This window comes from Amaranthus tricolor, chromosome 5, assembly GCF_026212465.1.
Source record: "Amaranthus tricolor cultivar Red isolate AtriRed21 chromosome 5, ASM2621246v1, whole genome shotgun sequence".
Taxonomy (NCBI): domain Eukaryota; kingdom Viridiplantae; phylum Streptophyta; class Magnoliopsida; order Caryophyllales; family Amaranthaceae; genus Amaranthus; species Amaranthus tricolor.
The window spans coordinates 19466272-19482110 of NC_080051.1; positions in this window are offsets into that span (position 1 = coordinate 19466272).

Consider the following 15839-nt stretch of genomic DNA (forward strand, 5'->3'; position numbering starts at 1 on the left):
ATTAATATTGCATTGGATACATTGATAAATTACAATTTTGTTACAACTTACATTTAAGGGATTCAAAATGTTTATAATTTAGGGTAATTTGTTTCCTATCATGAATACTATCTAATTTAAACACTAATTATTTACTTCCTGCAAATTTATTTTTCTTAAAGTTTATATATATTTTTTAAAAAAATAAAAATCATTTATGGGTCGGTATCTAATATAATTTTATAAATGAATTCATGTTACATGTGTGGATGACACAATAAAATGATTGACCATTAGTTAGTTATAACCATCTGAATCGTGCTTAGATTTAAAAATAGAATACAATCAAATTCAAAATAAACATATGTATCTTTATGCTCGCGTTGGGCAACAAATTATAGTTTGATTATGTCATGATAAAATGCCTCTATTGGTCAGTGCAAATGGCTTTCTGAGTATTTCGTATTATAAATAGATTCAAGTCTTTAAAACAGAATTTAATGATCCGAAATTTATTCGAACTTGTAATTGAATTCTATTTGACCTGACTTTAAAAATGAGTTACAATTATGTACAAACAATATTGATTTAAAATCCGACTTTAAACCGGTCCGAAACATCTAACCCAAACTCAACCCAATAATGCAAATAAACATCTCTAATTGTGGTTAGGGTTGCTACACGATGACGTGGCTAATATTTTGCACAGTGATGAAAAGACAAGCCAAACAAAGTAGAGTCTCCAAACGTTCTTTTGATCTCTGAATGACAATTATATTGGGCCTCCGATTTAGTTTCCTTTTTGCAGTTGACCCACAAGAAAAGGAGAAAATGTACAGGTGGGCAAAGCCCGAAAAAGTTTAAATCCAAATATATATATATATATATATATATATATATATATATATATATATATATATATATATATATATATATATTTATGTATATATAATGTTATAATCAAAATAAATTATATTATAACCCCCAAATATATGGAGTGATTTGCCTAATTGGGGTTGAAAAATAAAAAAATTCCAACTCTGGTGTTCTTTAAAACATAATTTCCAAAATGGTGTTCATATAATAAAATAGTTTTACTAAGCTACATTCTTTTGGTTTGGTAATTCCAAACCTGTAAAAGGATAAAGCGATTTTTTCAAGCAAATATATGCGTAAACAAATTAAAAAAATCCCACAAGTCTTATAGAAAGAGTAAAATATCCTAAAAAATACTTCTACATACAACCAAAAATCTCAATCAAGTCCAAAAGTCAAAATCAATAAAGATGTTTATCGAATATAGCGTACCCTTGTGATTTGTTGTTAGCATCATCCTTGTGATGTAAATCAATCTAAAATAGAGATGAAAATCTGAAAATTACCTCAATTGCACATTGGAAAAAAAAATCTCAATTAGAACAGTGAATTTAGACTACGGTGATTAGTATAGGTGGCGTCTATAGTGGAAAGCTGGCGGTTGGCGTGGATGGTGGTTGTCATCAGTCTCTTCAAGTACTCCGTTGTCAGTCTTGCTGATGTTTAGTTTAGGGATTTGAGAAAATAAATAAGCTTGCTGTTGGAATTGAAATTAATTTAATTTTGGTTTAGTTTTGCTTGGGAGAGATTTAATAGGTTTGGAACTTTCCAAACCACAATTAAATAGAGTTAATTAATTTTTTTCTTATTGAACACTAGTTTGTGAAATAAATTTTGAAATTTTTTTTATTTTCCAACACTACTTAGGCAAATCATTTAAATATATATTCTGATATAACACCAAATATATTATGTTATAACCCCAAATAAATGTTGTTAAAACCCCAAATATATTATATGACTTTTCATATTCCACTTCACACGTGCGCGTCAGTTTTCTTTTATAATTAACATAAATTCGATTTTGGCTGGACTTTTGAGAGCCATTTTTATAAAAGACGATCTCATTAGAGAGCAGCTGATATATATTTTATCACATCAACTTATAGATTTATGTTATCTATTACCTTCAAGAACAAAATGTAGATACCATATATATTTAATTGAGCTTGTAAAACATTGTCTTTGATGACTCAATCTGAAAATAAAAAGTTTATATGCTAATAATTTGTACTATTAGGCTATTTAATCATATATGAGGTTCGTTATGCTTAAACCATCTTATACAAGACTTTTTGATATATATATATATATATATATATATATATATATATATATATATATATATATATATATATATATATATATATATATATATATATATATATATATATATATATATATATATATATATATATAATTAATGTTTATTTTAGTATTCCATCCGTTAAAAGCTAGGTTACTAAATTCTACAATTTAATCTTACTTTTGTCATCTATCCTCGTCATGCGATCTATGATAACCTTTGGACTCATTATAGAGGCCTTGCACCAAGACATTGACAGATAAAACTTATGGTGTGCCTATTTGCATATTGTTATTTTTATTGAGTAAACTTTTGACAAATTATAGTCAATTCTAGTAATTATGCTGGATTGGCCTTCGTCTTGGTCACTATTATAGTGTCCGTATAAAGTCAGGGTCCAAGACGAGAGAGACAGCGAACATATCATACTCGTACCTCTTCAAAGGCTCCACAAGAGAGAGAGCAGGAGAAATGCAGGATTGATCGGACTGTATTTTTGAGTTGAATAGAATTTGAGCATATCATAGCTTATTCACAATATATCAATGTTGTGAGTTTTCATATTGTTAAATGAATTTAATTCTAAAAAAAACTTGTTAGAATATATAATATATTTTAGGGCCTACGTTATAGCCCAATGGGCTCTCATGTGAGGAGACGTGTTGGAATATATAACATATCTTAGAGCCTCAACTATCAGCTTAAGCTTTTGATTGAGTTGGTTCCTTGACAAAAACCACATGATTTGACTTCACCAAAGTTCGAGAGTTCGTGTTGATGATTGCAGACTCGAATTGAGTCTTGATCGTGGTTGTAGATGAATTAAAGATGAACGAGTGAAGGTGGAGGTTAGAAGCTGAGCGATGAGCCATCTCACATAAGCGACGAGTCGTAACTTCCTCTCTGAAGTCGCAATTTTGGGTCAGAAAGTTTGCCACGAGTCGTTGCTCATTGTAGACGACTCGTCGCTTTTTGCGACAAGGGTTGCTTACTGGAGACGACTATTGCTTTTGACGGTTATGTGATTTGTCTATTTACTTGTGGGTTTTTTGACGGTTATTTGAGTTTCTTGGAGCCCAAGTATCTTTTAGTTAGGTTTTAGTATATATATCTCCTTCTATTAGTGTTAGGGTTTCATTATTCACAAATTGAGAGATCACAAGAGAGCCATTATTATTTGTGAGAAATATCTTGATTCATCTTGTAAATTCTTTGCGATTATAATGAAATTATTTGATCTCGGTGCCGGTGGACGTAGCTATCACATTGATAGTGAACTACGTTAAATCTCTTGTGTCATTTTCTTATTGTTGTTGTTTGAATTTCTTTATTGTTTCATTATTGTTCATTGATCCTTGGTTCCGTTGTCGCACAACAATTGGCATCAAGTGTAACAGAAGCGGCAATATACATACATACATACATATATATATATATATATGTATATATATATATATATATATATATATATATATATATATATATATATATATATATATATATATATATATATATATATATATATATATATATATACATATATATATATATATATATATATACATATATATACATATATATATATATATATATATACATATATATACATATATATATATACATATATATACATATATATATATAATTTGGCGCTAAAAACGACTAATTAAATCTCATAATAATGCGACTGTTTTATTATTGATGAGTTACGACCTACGAGTGCCCATAAATTTGGGAACGAAACTGTTATAAGAGCTGAATTTTCAAATTGAAACAAGAATAGATCGTTGAGTGAGAATAATTGATTCTTCATTGCAATTTTCTCTTTGATTTGGATATCGCTACTTTTTCTTTTTCAATGTGTTTGGACATCACTACTTATTTTGCTTCTGTTACAAAGACTTTAAGATGCAGGTACAATATTAGTAAGTTAAGTTCTGTAAGAATAATTCATACTTTATCTAATTTTTTTAAAAAATTATTTATGCTATTTGCTCTTACAAAAAGTTGTATATTGATTAGTTTAACATTTTTGTCATTGCTTTTTCAAGGAGAATGGGATTTACCAAGATTTTTCAATGAAGTAAATGTGAAAGTAGTGTTGATGTTTCTACTTTTAAGTGATTTGGTATAATTTTTTCAAGTTTGATGTATATAGTGGTTTTTTCTAATATCTTTAATTAGCAGTCTTATTGCAAGATGGTGATGGTTGATTGGATACATTTGTTGACAAGTTGGTGTTAAAGAGCTTCTTAGAGCTTTTTGTTGGTTCTTTTTAATTAATGCAATTTTTCTTTCAGTAGAATACTACTTAGGGAGGTAGAGTATATATCCATGTATATAGTCTCATAGGGAAAGTAACTTTTCTTTTGAGTTATAACTTTTTTTCTTAGAAATTTATAATTATTAAATTGCTAGAAACATCATATTTCTATAATTGTAAATTATTACAAGATTATCAAAAGCAATGTATGATATGAAATAATTACCTATTATTAAAGACGTTTGGTTTCTATTATGGACAACCACAAATAAAATCATTGTCCAAAACCTTTATAACAACGTTTTAGAATCTTTAGGCCACAAAATAATGATACCTACGGCATTATATGAGTGAAAAAATCAATGTAATGTTCAAAGTATCAATCATGGGCGACAAACAGTTTTGAACTTTAGACCACAAAATAATGACACCCAAGGTGTTAATTTGGCGTTAATTAAAATGAACATCGGGCCACAAGCGGTTGACGCACATGGTATAATATGGGCGACAAATTAATAATGACGCCCATAGTTAAACGCCTTGGACGACAACCACATATTTGACGCCCACATTTATTTTCATGGGCAACATCAATAGGGAAACAATTATAGTGACAATTTGTCGCCCAACGTATGGGCCGCACTTTTTTAATACTCTGTGCCACACTTTTGTTTGTTACCTAATATCACTTTTCGTGTAGTGTGACATTGACTAGGGTGCGATATGTCCCTGCTTTGGGGAAGAATTTGATTTCATTAGGTACCTTGGAGTGTGTTCGGATGAGGAATAATCTGATTTGGGGTACAATGGAGTGTTTTCGGATGGGGAGCTATCCATTTATAGAGGTTCTGAGTTGGTACTTAAGGGTATCAAGAGGAACATCCTCTGTGTCTTTGAAGGTGTTACACTGTGTAACATCTCGGAATAACTCGGGTCGTACGAAAAGAGAAAATGACCTTTTAAAAACGAGATAACTATAATCCGAGTCAAACCGGAATGTTAGAAAACAGTTTAAAACGGTTTTGAAGTTAAGGAAAACGTGCGGATCGAGTTCTATTAGCGTTATTAAGAACTACTAGATAATAAGAAATTCTTAGCAGCGGATAAGAACGAAAAGTTAAATCTACTTATTACAACTTGAGAACGAAAGTCGCCTCATAAAAACCAAATGTTCTTTAAACTAAATTTTGAAGTTCTTATTAAGACTTCTCTACCCTAATAATTTATTTCTTCAAGGGACAATCCTCACTCCCCAGACCTGCAACTTAACTTACTGCTAGTCATTGCCCAGATAGGTAACAACATCATCGCAGGGTCGTTAAGACCAAAAGTACACGTCAGCAAACGTCGCATACCAAATAAATAATAACACAAGAGAAAGATTTAATTAATTAACTGACAATTCACAGAACCTTACGCTTCGATCATGCTTATTAAGAATAACTATTTTCATGTAAAGGTTAGTCAGCCATACTGCTGTACTATCCGGCCACACTGCCGGTACACTCCAAACTCCATAAGTGAGACAATACATTAGGGGGAGCTAACCCCTAAGCAAGTCTCTACCATAGACACTCGCCTTACTTCGGTGCCTATGGTTAAGTATGCATACCCCCGCGGTGGCTCATAATGCCCTCATAAACCGCGAGTAATTCATTTCCACCAATTGACGTCATACTACGTCCACTTTAAAGTTAGTGAGGTCATACTACCTCTGCTTATCAAACAATGTATAAAAAAAATTATTGATTCGAAAGATAACATTATCCGTACTATATATCCATGCTTTACTTTTGTATACCATTATTATATGATACATCGGACTAATGCGAACCACACTGCGTGTACATACCTTAAGCAAAATAACCAACTCGCAAGCGTCTTAATCAATTCCCGGTCACGAATCGACTTCCTACAAGGTTCAATCGTATTCGGGAAATAAGCACACATACACATTTTCCTCAAATCATCTATAACACACATACACAATTGAAAACGATCGCCAATTACTTACGATGTTAAGAACAAACAACAATGAGTAAAATTAAGTTTGACAAAGTAACAAACAAGGACACAAAGATTTAAGGAGGTTCACCCAATGATGGCTACGTCCTCCGTGGTGTGTAGTTTATGTTTATATTATATCAAATGAATACAAACAATACTTCAATATGAAGAATTACAATTGAGATAGAGATAACAACAATAGGCTATGTGTTTGGCTTAAGGGTTGTGTTTGATGTGTTTTGCATACATGAAGTGTGGGTATGAGAGCCCTATTTATAGTGCTAGGTACTTGAAGATGAATGGCTCACATAAATACATAGTTAATTTAGGGTAATGAATACTATGAAATAACTCTAAGAACTTGAAAAGGCATTATCTCAAGAGTCACACACATGAGACTCTTCACCTTAATCTTCATTAACACCAATAATTCCCATGAATACTCTTCACCTTATTACACCCTTTTGGATTCCACAACTCAAGAGTCACACACATGAATTCAACCCTTTAATGTGCACTCAAGTCACACATTAGTATAGTATCATTTATAATCACATTAGTATACTACCATTCATAACAACAATCACATCCATACCTAGAATACTACACACAACATGAACATCCATCACATACTATAACATGGTAAATACACAAAACAGGACAGCCTATACAATCTGTCCAGAAACTCAACTTAAAACTGTCAAATTAAAAATCCGACTTCACCGTTGCGTCCGGAAGGCGTCAAAACCCCCGGGTACCAATTTTCATAATTTATAACATATTATAAGTATTTTTAACTTAATTTCAAAGCCAAAAATGCTTCAAAAACCCATTTTTTTCACCATTTTCAAAACCTACGGGATTTCCTTTTTTTTTATCACAAAAATATAAATTTCAATGCTTTATTTCCTATTAAATCTAAACAATAAAATTTACATAATTTTCATGATCACATACAAAAAATAAATTTTAATTAATTATATATTTTTTTTTCTCAAAAATAATTCTTTTTACACAAATGTACACACACAAACACATCACATATATACATGTATATTTCTCTACCAACATTATAAATTTCTTCTTTTAATCAATAAAAAATAAAAAATAAATTTCCATCACCACATATATTTTTTTATATGAGCAACCATTTTTATGTATATATATATATATATATATATATATATATATATATATATATATATATATATATATATATATATATATATATATATATAATCATTCATCAAACAATTCTTCATACACATGTAAACATATCCAAAACCCTAAAAACCATACATTAATTTAGATAGAAAAACATCATACTTCCACACATGAATTTTAAATCATGAACAAATCATAAACTATAAAATAACACACATAAAAATCATAGAAATTTAAATTGAAACTTAAAAATAAAACTAGGTTAAGAATTACTCACAATTACACAAGGACAAAACACCAAAATTGATGAACCAAAGGGGTGATTAGGCGTGAGGATTAGAGCATTTGGGAGTGTTTTCTTTACTTGCAAATGATTTTGAAATGAAAGGATGTAAGGTAAGGAATTAATTAAGGAATTATGGGATTTAATTGTGATAATTTCCTTAACCATTCAATTGCCAAAATGGAAGTTACAATCTTCCCCAAATCCTTCCATGTGGCCGGCCAACCCATACACATTCCCATTTTTATTTTTTATTTTTTATTTTTTTGAAATTAAAGATAGATTAGGAAAAAGGTTTGGATTTAAAATAGTTTTAATTGCCTTAAAAGTTGAAGTCTCGTGATTTAATCTACTAACAAAATAAATAATATAAAGAAATATATTTTTCTAAAAAGAATAATAATAATAATAATAATAATATTACTAGCAAATCATTTAATATATCGGGAAAATATCGGGGTGTTACAGACTACCCCCCTTAAAAAGGTTTTGACCCCAAAACCTCAACGTACAAACACAAACACACAACAATCAAACACAAAACACACAACAATCATACACATAAATAAAAAACGACAAAACATGCACACAACAAAAGAAATAGATCAAAATAAACCTCAAAGCGCGCAAAATTCTACCGCTTCCTACCCCCCTTAAAAAGTTACGTCCCCGTAACTTACTAACCTGAGGAAAAAGATGTGGATACTTCTCTCGCATTGAAGCTTCTGTTTCCCAAGTTGCCTCTTGTGACCGATGATTTGACCATAGAACCTTAACCATTGCAACATCTTTTCGCCGAGTACTGCGAACCTTTCTATCTAAAATCTGAACAGGTTGCTCTTCATAGGTGAGGCTTTCATCAAGTTCTAACGGTTCCGGGTCTAAGACATGCGAAGAAGCCGCAACATAACGTTTTAACTGGGAGATATGAAAAACGTCATGAACTTTACCCAGCGCATTAGGTAACGCTAACCGGTAAGCTAACTTCCCAATCCGCTCCACAATATCATAGGGGCCAATGAAACGCGGGCTTAACTTCCCACGAGCACCAAAACGAACCACACCTCTCATCGGAGACACACGGAGTAGGACTTTGTCGCCCACTTCGTACTCATCAGGCCGACGTCGGAGATCGGCGTACGATTTTTGTCTATCCTGGGCTGCCTTCATTTTATCGCGAATTAACTTTACTTTCTCAGTCATTTGCACAAGCATATCAGGTCCAAAGGTGACAGATTCAGTAAAATCATCCCAACATACAGGACTACGGCACTTACGACCATAAAGTGCTTCAAACAGAGCCATTTGAATTGTTGCGTGATAACTGTTATTATAAGAGAATTCCACTAAATCCAAATGTTCATCCCATGAACCTTGCCATTCCATGGCTATTGCTCTCAACATGTCTTCTAGTATCTGATTGACACGTTCAGTCTGACCATCCGTCATAGGATGAAAAGACGTACTATGAAGAAGAGTGGTTCCCAAAGCCTGTTGTAATGACTTCCAAAAATGTGACAAGTATCGAGTATCACGATCGGAGACAATAGTACGAGGTATTCCGTGATATCGAACAATGTATCTAATATAGGCACGAGCAAGTTGTTCCATATCCCACTTACAGTTCATCGGAATAAACCTTGCAGACTTAGTAAGCCTATCCACAATCACCCAAAGAGTATCATTACCAGCCTTAGTTCGTGGCAACCCTAACACGAAATCCATAGATATGTCATCCCACTTCCAGACCGGGACTTCTAGAGGTTGCAGTAACCCAGCTGGTCTTCGATGTTCACTCTTAACTTTTTGACACGTTAAACACTTGGAAACAAAATCAGCAATATTCTTTTTCATACCAGACCACCAAAACATGCATTTTAAATCTTGATACATCTTATCCCCACCAGGATGAACCGAGTATCTAGAATAATGAGCTTCGTTCAATAATTTTTCCTTCAAGGAGTCACACCCATCCGGCACACACCACCGTCCTTTAAAACGAAGACTACCGTCCTCATGAATTGTAAAACCTTCAGCTTTCCCTTCACTGATCTGCTCCCGAAGTTTTATGAACTTTGGGTCTTCCAGTTGCTTAGCCATAATCTCTTCAAAAAAGGTAGGTTGAATAGACAAGGCACTCAACTTGGCTTCCAATTCCCCTTCTTAGATTATCTCCAAGTTCATTCTCCCAAACTCCTTACACAACTCCTCAGAGGTTATTAACGCTGAGACTGAATGCCTCGATTTTCTACTCAAAGCATCAGCGACTACATTCGCACGGCCTTCGTGATAGGAAATCTCCAAATCATAATCACTGATAAGTTCTAACCAACGTCGTTGGCGCAAATTCAACTCGGATTGAGTGAACAAAAATTGCAAGCTTTTATGATCCGTAAAGACCTTGCATTTAACACCATAAAGATAATGTCGCCAGATTTTCAATGCGAAAACCACAGCCGCTAACTCCAAGTCATGTGTTGGATAATTCACCTCATGAGTCCTTAGTTGACGTGAAGCATACGCCACCACCTTTCTATCTTGCATTAAAACACAACCTAATCCATGTTTGGAAGCGTCACTGTAGACAGAGTATTCCAAGGATGGATCAGGTAAGGTCAACACAGGGGCTGTAGTTAACTTTTCCTTCAATAACTGAAATGCCTTCTCACACTCCTCAGTCCATTCGAACTTCTTTTCCTTCTTCATCAATGCTGTCAGTGGACGAGTGATGCGAGAAAAGTCCTTCACAAAACGACGATAGTATCCTGCTAATCCCAAGAAACTCCGGATATCTGTAACATTCCGAGGTGTAGACCAATCTCGAACAGCTGCTACTTTTGCTGGATCAACGGAAATTCCTTCCTTAGAAACAATGTGACCCAGAAAAGCCACTTGCTCTAACCAAAATTCACACTTCGAAAACTTAGCATACAACTGATTCTCTCGCAAAATCTGCAAGACTATCCTTAAATGCTCTCGATGTTCTTCTTGGTTCTTGGAATATACCAAAATATCATCAATGAACACCACCACACACTTATCGAGGTACGCGTTAAAAACCCGATTCATCAACCCCATAAATGCTGCGGGTGCGTTGGTCAACCCAAAAGGCATCACGGTAAATTCGAAATGTCCGTATCTGGTTCTAAAAGCTGATTTACTAATATCCTCCTCCTTGATACGTAACTGATGATACCCTGACCGCAAATCAATCTTGGAAAAGACTCCTGCCCCTTGCAACTGATCAAAAAGATCATCGATCCGTGGTAACGGGTACTTATTCTTAACAGTGACCTTATTAAGTTCTCTGTAATCAATACAGAGACGCATCGTTCCGTCCTTTTTCCTTACAAACAACACTGGGGCTCCACAAGGCGACACACTAGGTCTTATATAACCCTTCTCTAACAACTCCTCCAATTGAACTTTCAATTCTTCCATCTCCTTTGGGGCCATTCGGTAAGGAGCTTTTGAAATTGGCCCTGTCCCAGGGATTAAATCAATCGAGAAGTCCACGTCCCTTCTTGGCGGCATACCAGGAAGTTCTTCTGGAAAAACATCCCTAAAATCACATACCACTGGAATGTTCTCAAGCTGCAACTCCCGCTCCCCTACTTTACTGATACTATACAGAAACCACGGTTGCCCTTGCTTGATTAACTTCCTGACCTTCAATGATGATACGATTTTTATCCTCGGTCCTTTAGGAAGACTCCTATATTTAACCTTCTCCCCCCTAGGTCCACTTAAGGTCACTGACTGTTCTTCACAATCTATTATCGCTTTGTATCTACTTAGCCAATCCATCCCAAGTATTACATTTAAATCATCCATTTCTAGAAAAAATAAATTACTTGGGAATTTCACTTTCCCTATCTTAACCGGCACTTCACGAAACAACGTATTACATTGAAAAGTCTCCCCAGAAGGAGTAGAGACTGAAAAAGATGTTTCCTCGGGGTTCTCCAATTCTAAATCCTTAACTCTAGACTTTGAAACAAACGAGTACGATGCACCAGAATCAAAAAGTACTTTAACGGATTTTGTATTAATACAGAACGTACCTATGACCACATCCGACGCCTGCGCTGCCTCCCTCGAGTTAACTGCCGAAAGCCTGCCGTCGTTCTGGGTAGAAGTAGCAACACCTCCTTGATTACCACGTTGGCTTGAAAAGAAATTCTCGTTTCTAGCATTTCCCGGTCGTTGCTGAACACCGGAGTTATTTCCCGAAAACCTTGGGTTTGAGGCACCTCCTAAGTTTCGGCCAAAACTTCCACCATTATGATTCCCCCTACCAGCTTCATTACTACTCCGTCCGTTAGTGATTCTTTGTTGTTGGAAACCTCTATGATTTCCCCCTTGCGACTCTTGTTGTCCTATGCGAGTATAACACTCGTACATTCTATGGCCCGGCTTACCACAGTAAGAACAGTCCACTAACGCACCCCGGCAGTCCCTTCCTGGGTGATTCTTTTGACATCTCCTACAGTTGAAGATTCTTTCCTTCCCATTATGATCATACAAAGGCTTCTGCATTCTAGCCTCTAGTCTCAAATTTCCCCCATTCTTGCTGTTTTGACCAGAATGGAAACCTTTCTCCTGAAAGCCTCCAAACGGTTTGTGCTTCTTAAATTGATTTTGGACTTGATTACTCGCATTCGTATCATTTTGAAACACGGGTTCTTTTCTCTTCTCTCCGCTATGGCCCAACTTCTCTTTTTCCTTCCTGATAACATTTCCAATCTGCGCAGCTCTCTTGTATAGCTGGTCTAACGTATCATATCTATCAGTCTCAATGTGTTTTTGGATCTCATATGATAGACCTAACTCAAAACGCTGTATTTTCTTTCCCTCAGTTGGGACATCATCAGGGCAAAACTTCAAGTATTCCATAAATTTCTGATAATATTCATCTACCGTTAGGTTTCCCATTTCGAACCTAGCAAACTCATTTGATTTGTCCTTCCTAACATGAGGCGGATAAAATTGGTCCCTTAACGCCCCCTTAAAACCTTCCCAGCTTAATTCACCGTCGTTTTCGGTTATCAACCTCATCTTACTATGTGTCCACCAATAGACAGCGTCTTCCACTAGGAAAAACGCGGCTTGGTCAACCATGAGCTCAGCAGGACATCTCACCACACTAAAAAGCTTGTCAAATTCTCTCAGCCAGTTTTCCAACATAGAAGGTTCACCTTTTCCACTATAAGTCGAGGGTTTACTCTGGGCTATTCTCTTACTAATTGACGAAGCCTTTTCCTCCAAGGATTTCGGTCTCGGATTCCTTGCACCAGCTAGGGCCTTAACTAGGTTTCGAAGCACGCGATCAGAGTTTCCTCTTGGCACGGACCTTTTCAAAAAGGGTGGCATGATGGCAGGTATACTGCATTAGGTTAAACAAGGTATGTAAATACATTACTACAGCGTTCGTGGTTAAGGAGAAAAACTCATTCTGTTATAGTTCTAAAATAAACAAGGTAGTAGCCCCAAAGGAAAAAGGGTTGAACAATGAGTCTATAATCAAATCTTTTTTTTTTTTTTTTTTTTTTTTTCCATAAATACAATACTGAATCGATTCTACTTACTAATGTTTAGACTTTAAAAAACAAAATTCAAATTCAAAACAATAATACCATATAATTCCAATCTAAAAGAAATAATTGGGTCTAGATTCCCACATAATCATTGTTCAAATACTACAAAAGTCCGAGATAAACAACCAAATCGTTTAACCAACAAAATTGTTCACAATTATTCTACTAAGGGACTAGACATACGAACTCGTACACATGCATAATCAAATAAAATGAAAACAATCAGGCAAATAAAGGCGACGCATCCATACGGTCCCGATCCTCCATGTATTGATCAGGGTCAAAATCAGCATCATCAGAGTCATCGCTAGACGCGCTATCGGAATCAGAAGGGGTTCCTACAGATAAGGAATCACTCATAGTAAGTCGCGCTACGGAATCAGAAAGCTCTACAATTATTGGCTCAGGTGGTTCCTCCTCCCACATCATTATTTCACTCTCTTCCTCACTCATGAGATCCTCTCGCCTCACCAGCCAACCCCCTAGAATAATTACCCCGCTATCATTATCACTCAACATTCCATCTCTATCAGCTAGTTCCCCCTCCTCATCAGCATTATATCCATCCCCTAAGTTATCCTCATCAGGCTCTTCTACCACTCCTAAAGAATCCTCCTCCATGAATTCTCCCTGCTCCTCATCAGAATTTCCTTCGAAATCCTCCTCAAATTCCTCTTCTGGGTCCTCATCGGGGTCCTCCTCCGGGTCCTCCTCCGGGTCCTCTTCTGGATCCTCCTCGGGATCCCTCTCGAAATCCAGCTCATCGAAGATTATAAATGGCACTGAGTTTGGGTTTACTACGGGAACATCCTCCTCATCATTATCTCTCCTTGCCCCACTAGGTTCTGGAACGTCAACTCCGTCCCGACCCTCAGTTTGCACTGCTCTTACCCTTCTGTCAATCTCTAGGTGAAACTGGTCACTCCTCTCTTTCAGTGCAATCATCTCCTCCTCCATTATTCTTTCATACACTAGTTTGGACTTTTTGTAGATCATTTCCATTCGTCGGGTGTAATCCAAATCACTTTCCCCCTCTTTTCTATCCCAAATTCCCAGAGCATCTATTTCTGCCCAAGCTGGGGCATTAACTAAAGCTCTCCAGGGTTCCTCTCGGGTATTAATTCCCTCTTCGGCCGGTCTTTTTCCTTTATCCATGAAAGAAAGTAATAATCGAACTTCCTGACTCACAAAGAAAGAAAACAAGACAATTAATTTTCTAAGATAAGACAAAGATAGATAATTCAGAGCATCAGAGATATAAACACAAAAATCCTATCATGCACACATCAAAGTTATCCATGACATCATACTTAAAGACACCAAGCACAACACATCATATCCCCTTAATGTCTACCCCTTTTTACTCTCGTCAAATTTTTTTTTTTTTTTTTTTCTACGTTAGTCTATCAGTGCAGATAAATAACACTAAATAAAACTCCCGCTCTGATACCAGTTGTAACATCTCGGAATAACTCGGGTCGTACGAAAAGAGAAAATGACCTTTTAAAAACGAGACAACTATAATCCGAGTCAAACCGGAATGTTAGAAAACAGTTTAAAACGGTTTTGAAGTTAAGGAAAACGTGCGGATCGAGTTCTATTAGCGTTATTAAGAACTACTAGATAATAAGAAATTCTTAGCAGCGGATAAGAACGAAAAGTTAAATCTACTTATTACAACTTGAGAACGAAAGTCGCCTCATAAAAACCAAATGTTCTTTAAACTAAATTTTGAAATTCTTATTAAGACTTCTCTACCCTAATAATTTATTTCTTCAAGGGACAATCCTCACTCCCCAGACCTGCAACTTAACTTACTGCTAGTCATTGCCCAGATAGGTAACAACATCATCGCAGGGTCGTTAAGACCAAAAGTACACGTCAGCAAACGTCGCATACCAAATAAATAATAACACAAGAGAAAGATTTAATTAATTAACTGACAATTCACAGAACCTTACGCTTCGATCATGCTTATTAAGAATAACTATTTTCATGTAAAGGTTAGTCAGCCATACTGCTGTACTATCTGGCCACACTGCCGGTACACTCCAAACTCCATAAGTGAGACAATACATTAGGGGGAGCTAACCCCTAAGCAAGTCTGTACCATAGACACTCGCCTTACTTCGGTGCCTATGGTTAAGTATGCATACCCCGCGGTGGCTCATAATGCCCTCATAAACCGCGAGTAATTCATTTCCACCAATTGACGTCATACTACGTCCACTTTAAAGTTAGTGAGGTCATACTACCTCTGCTTATCAAACAATGTATAAAAAAAATTATTGATTCGAAAGATAACATTATCCGTACTATATATCCATGCTTTACTTTTGTATACCATTATTATATGATACATCG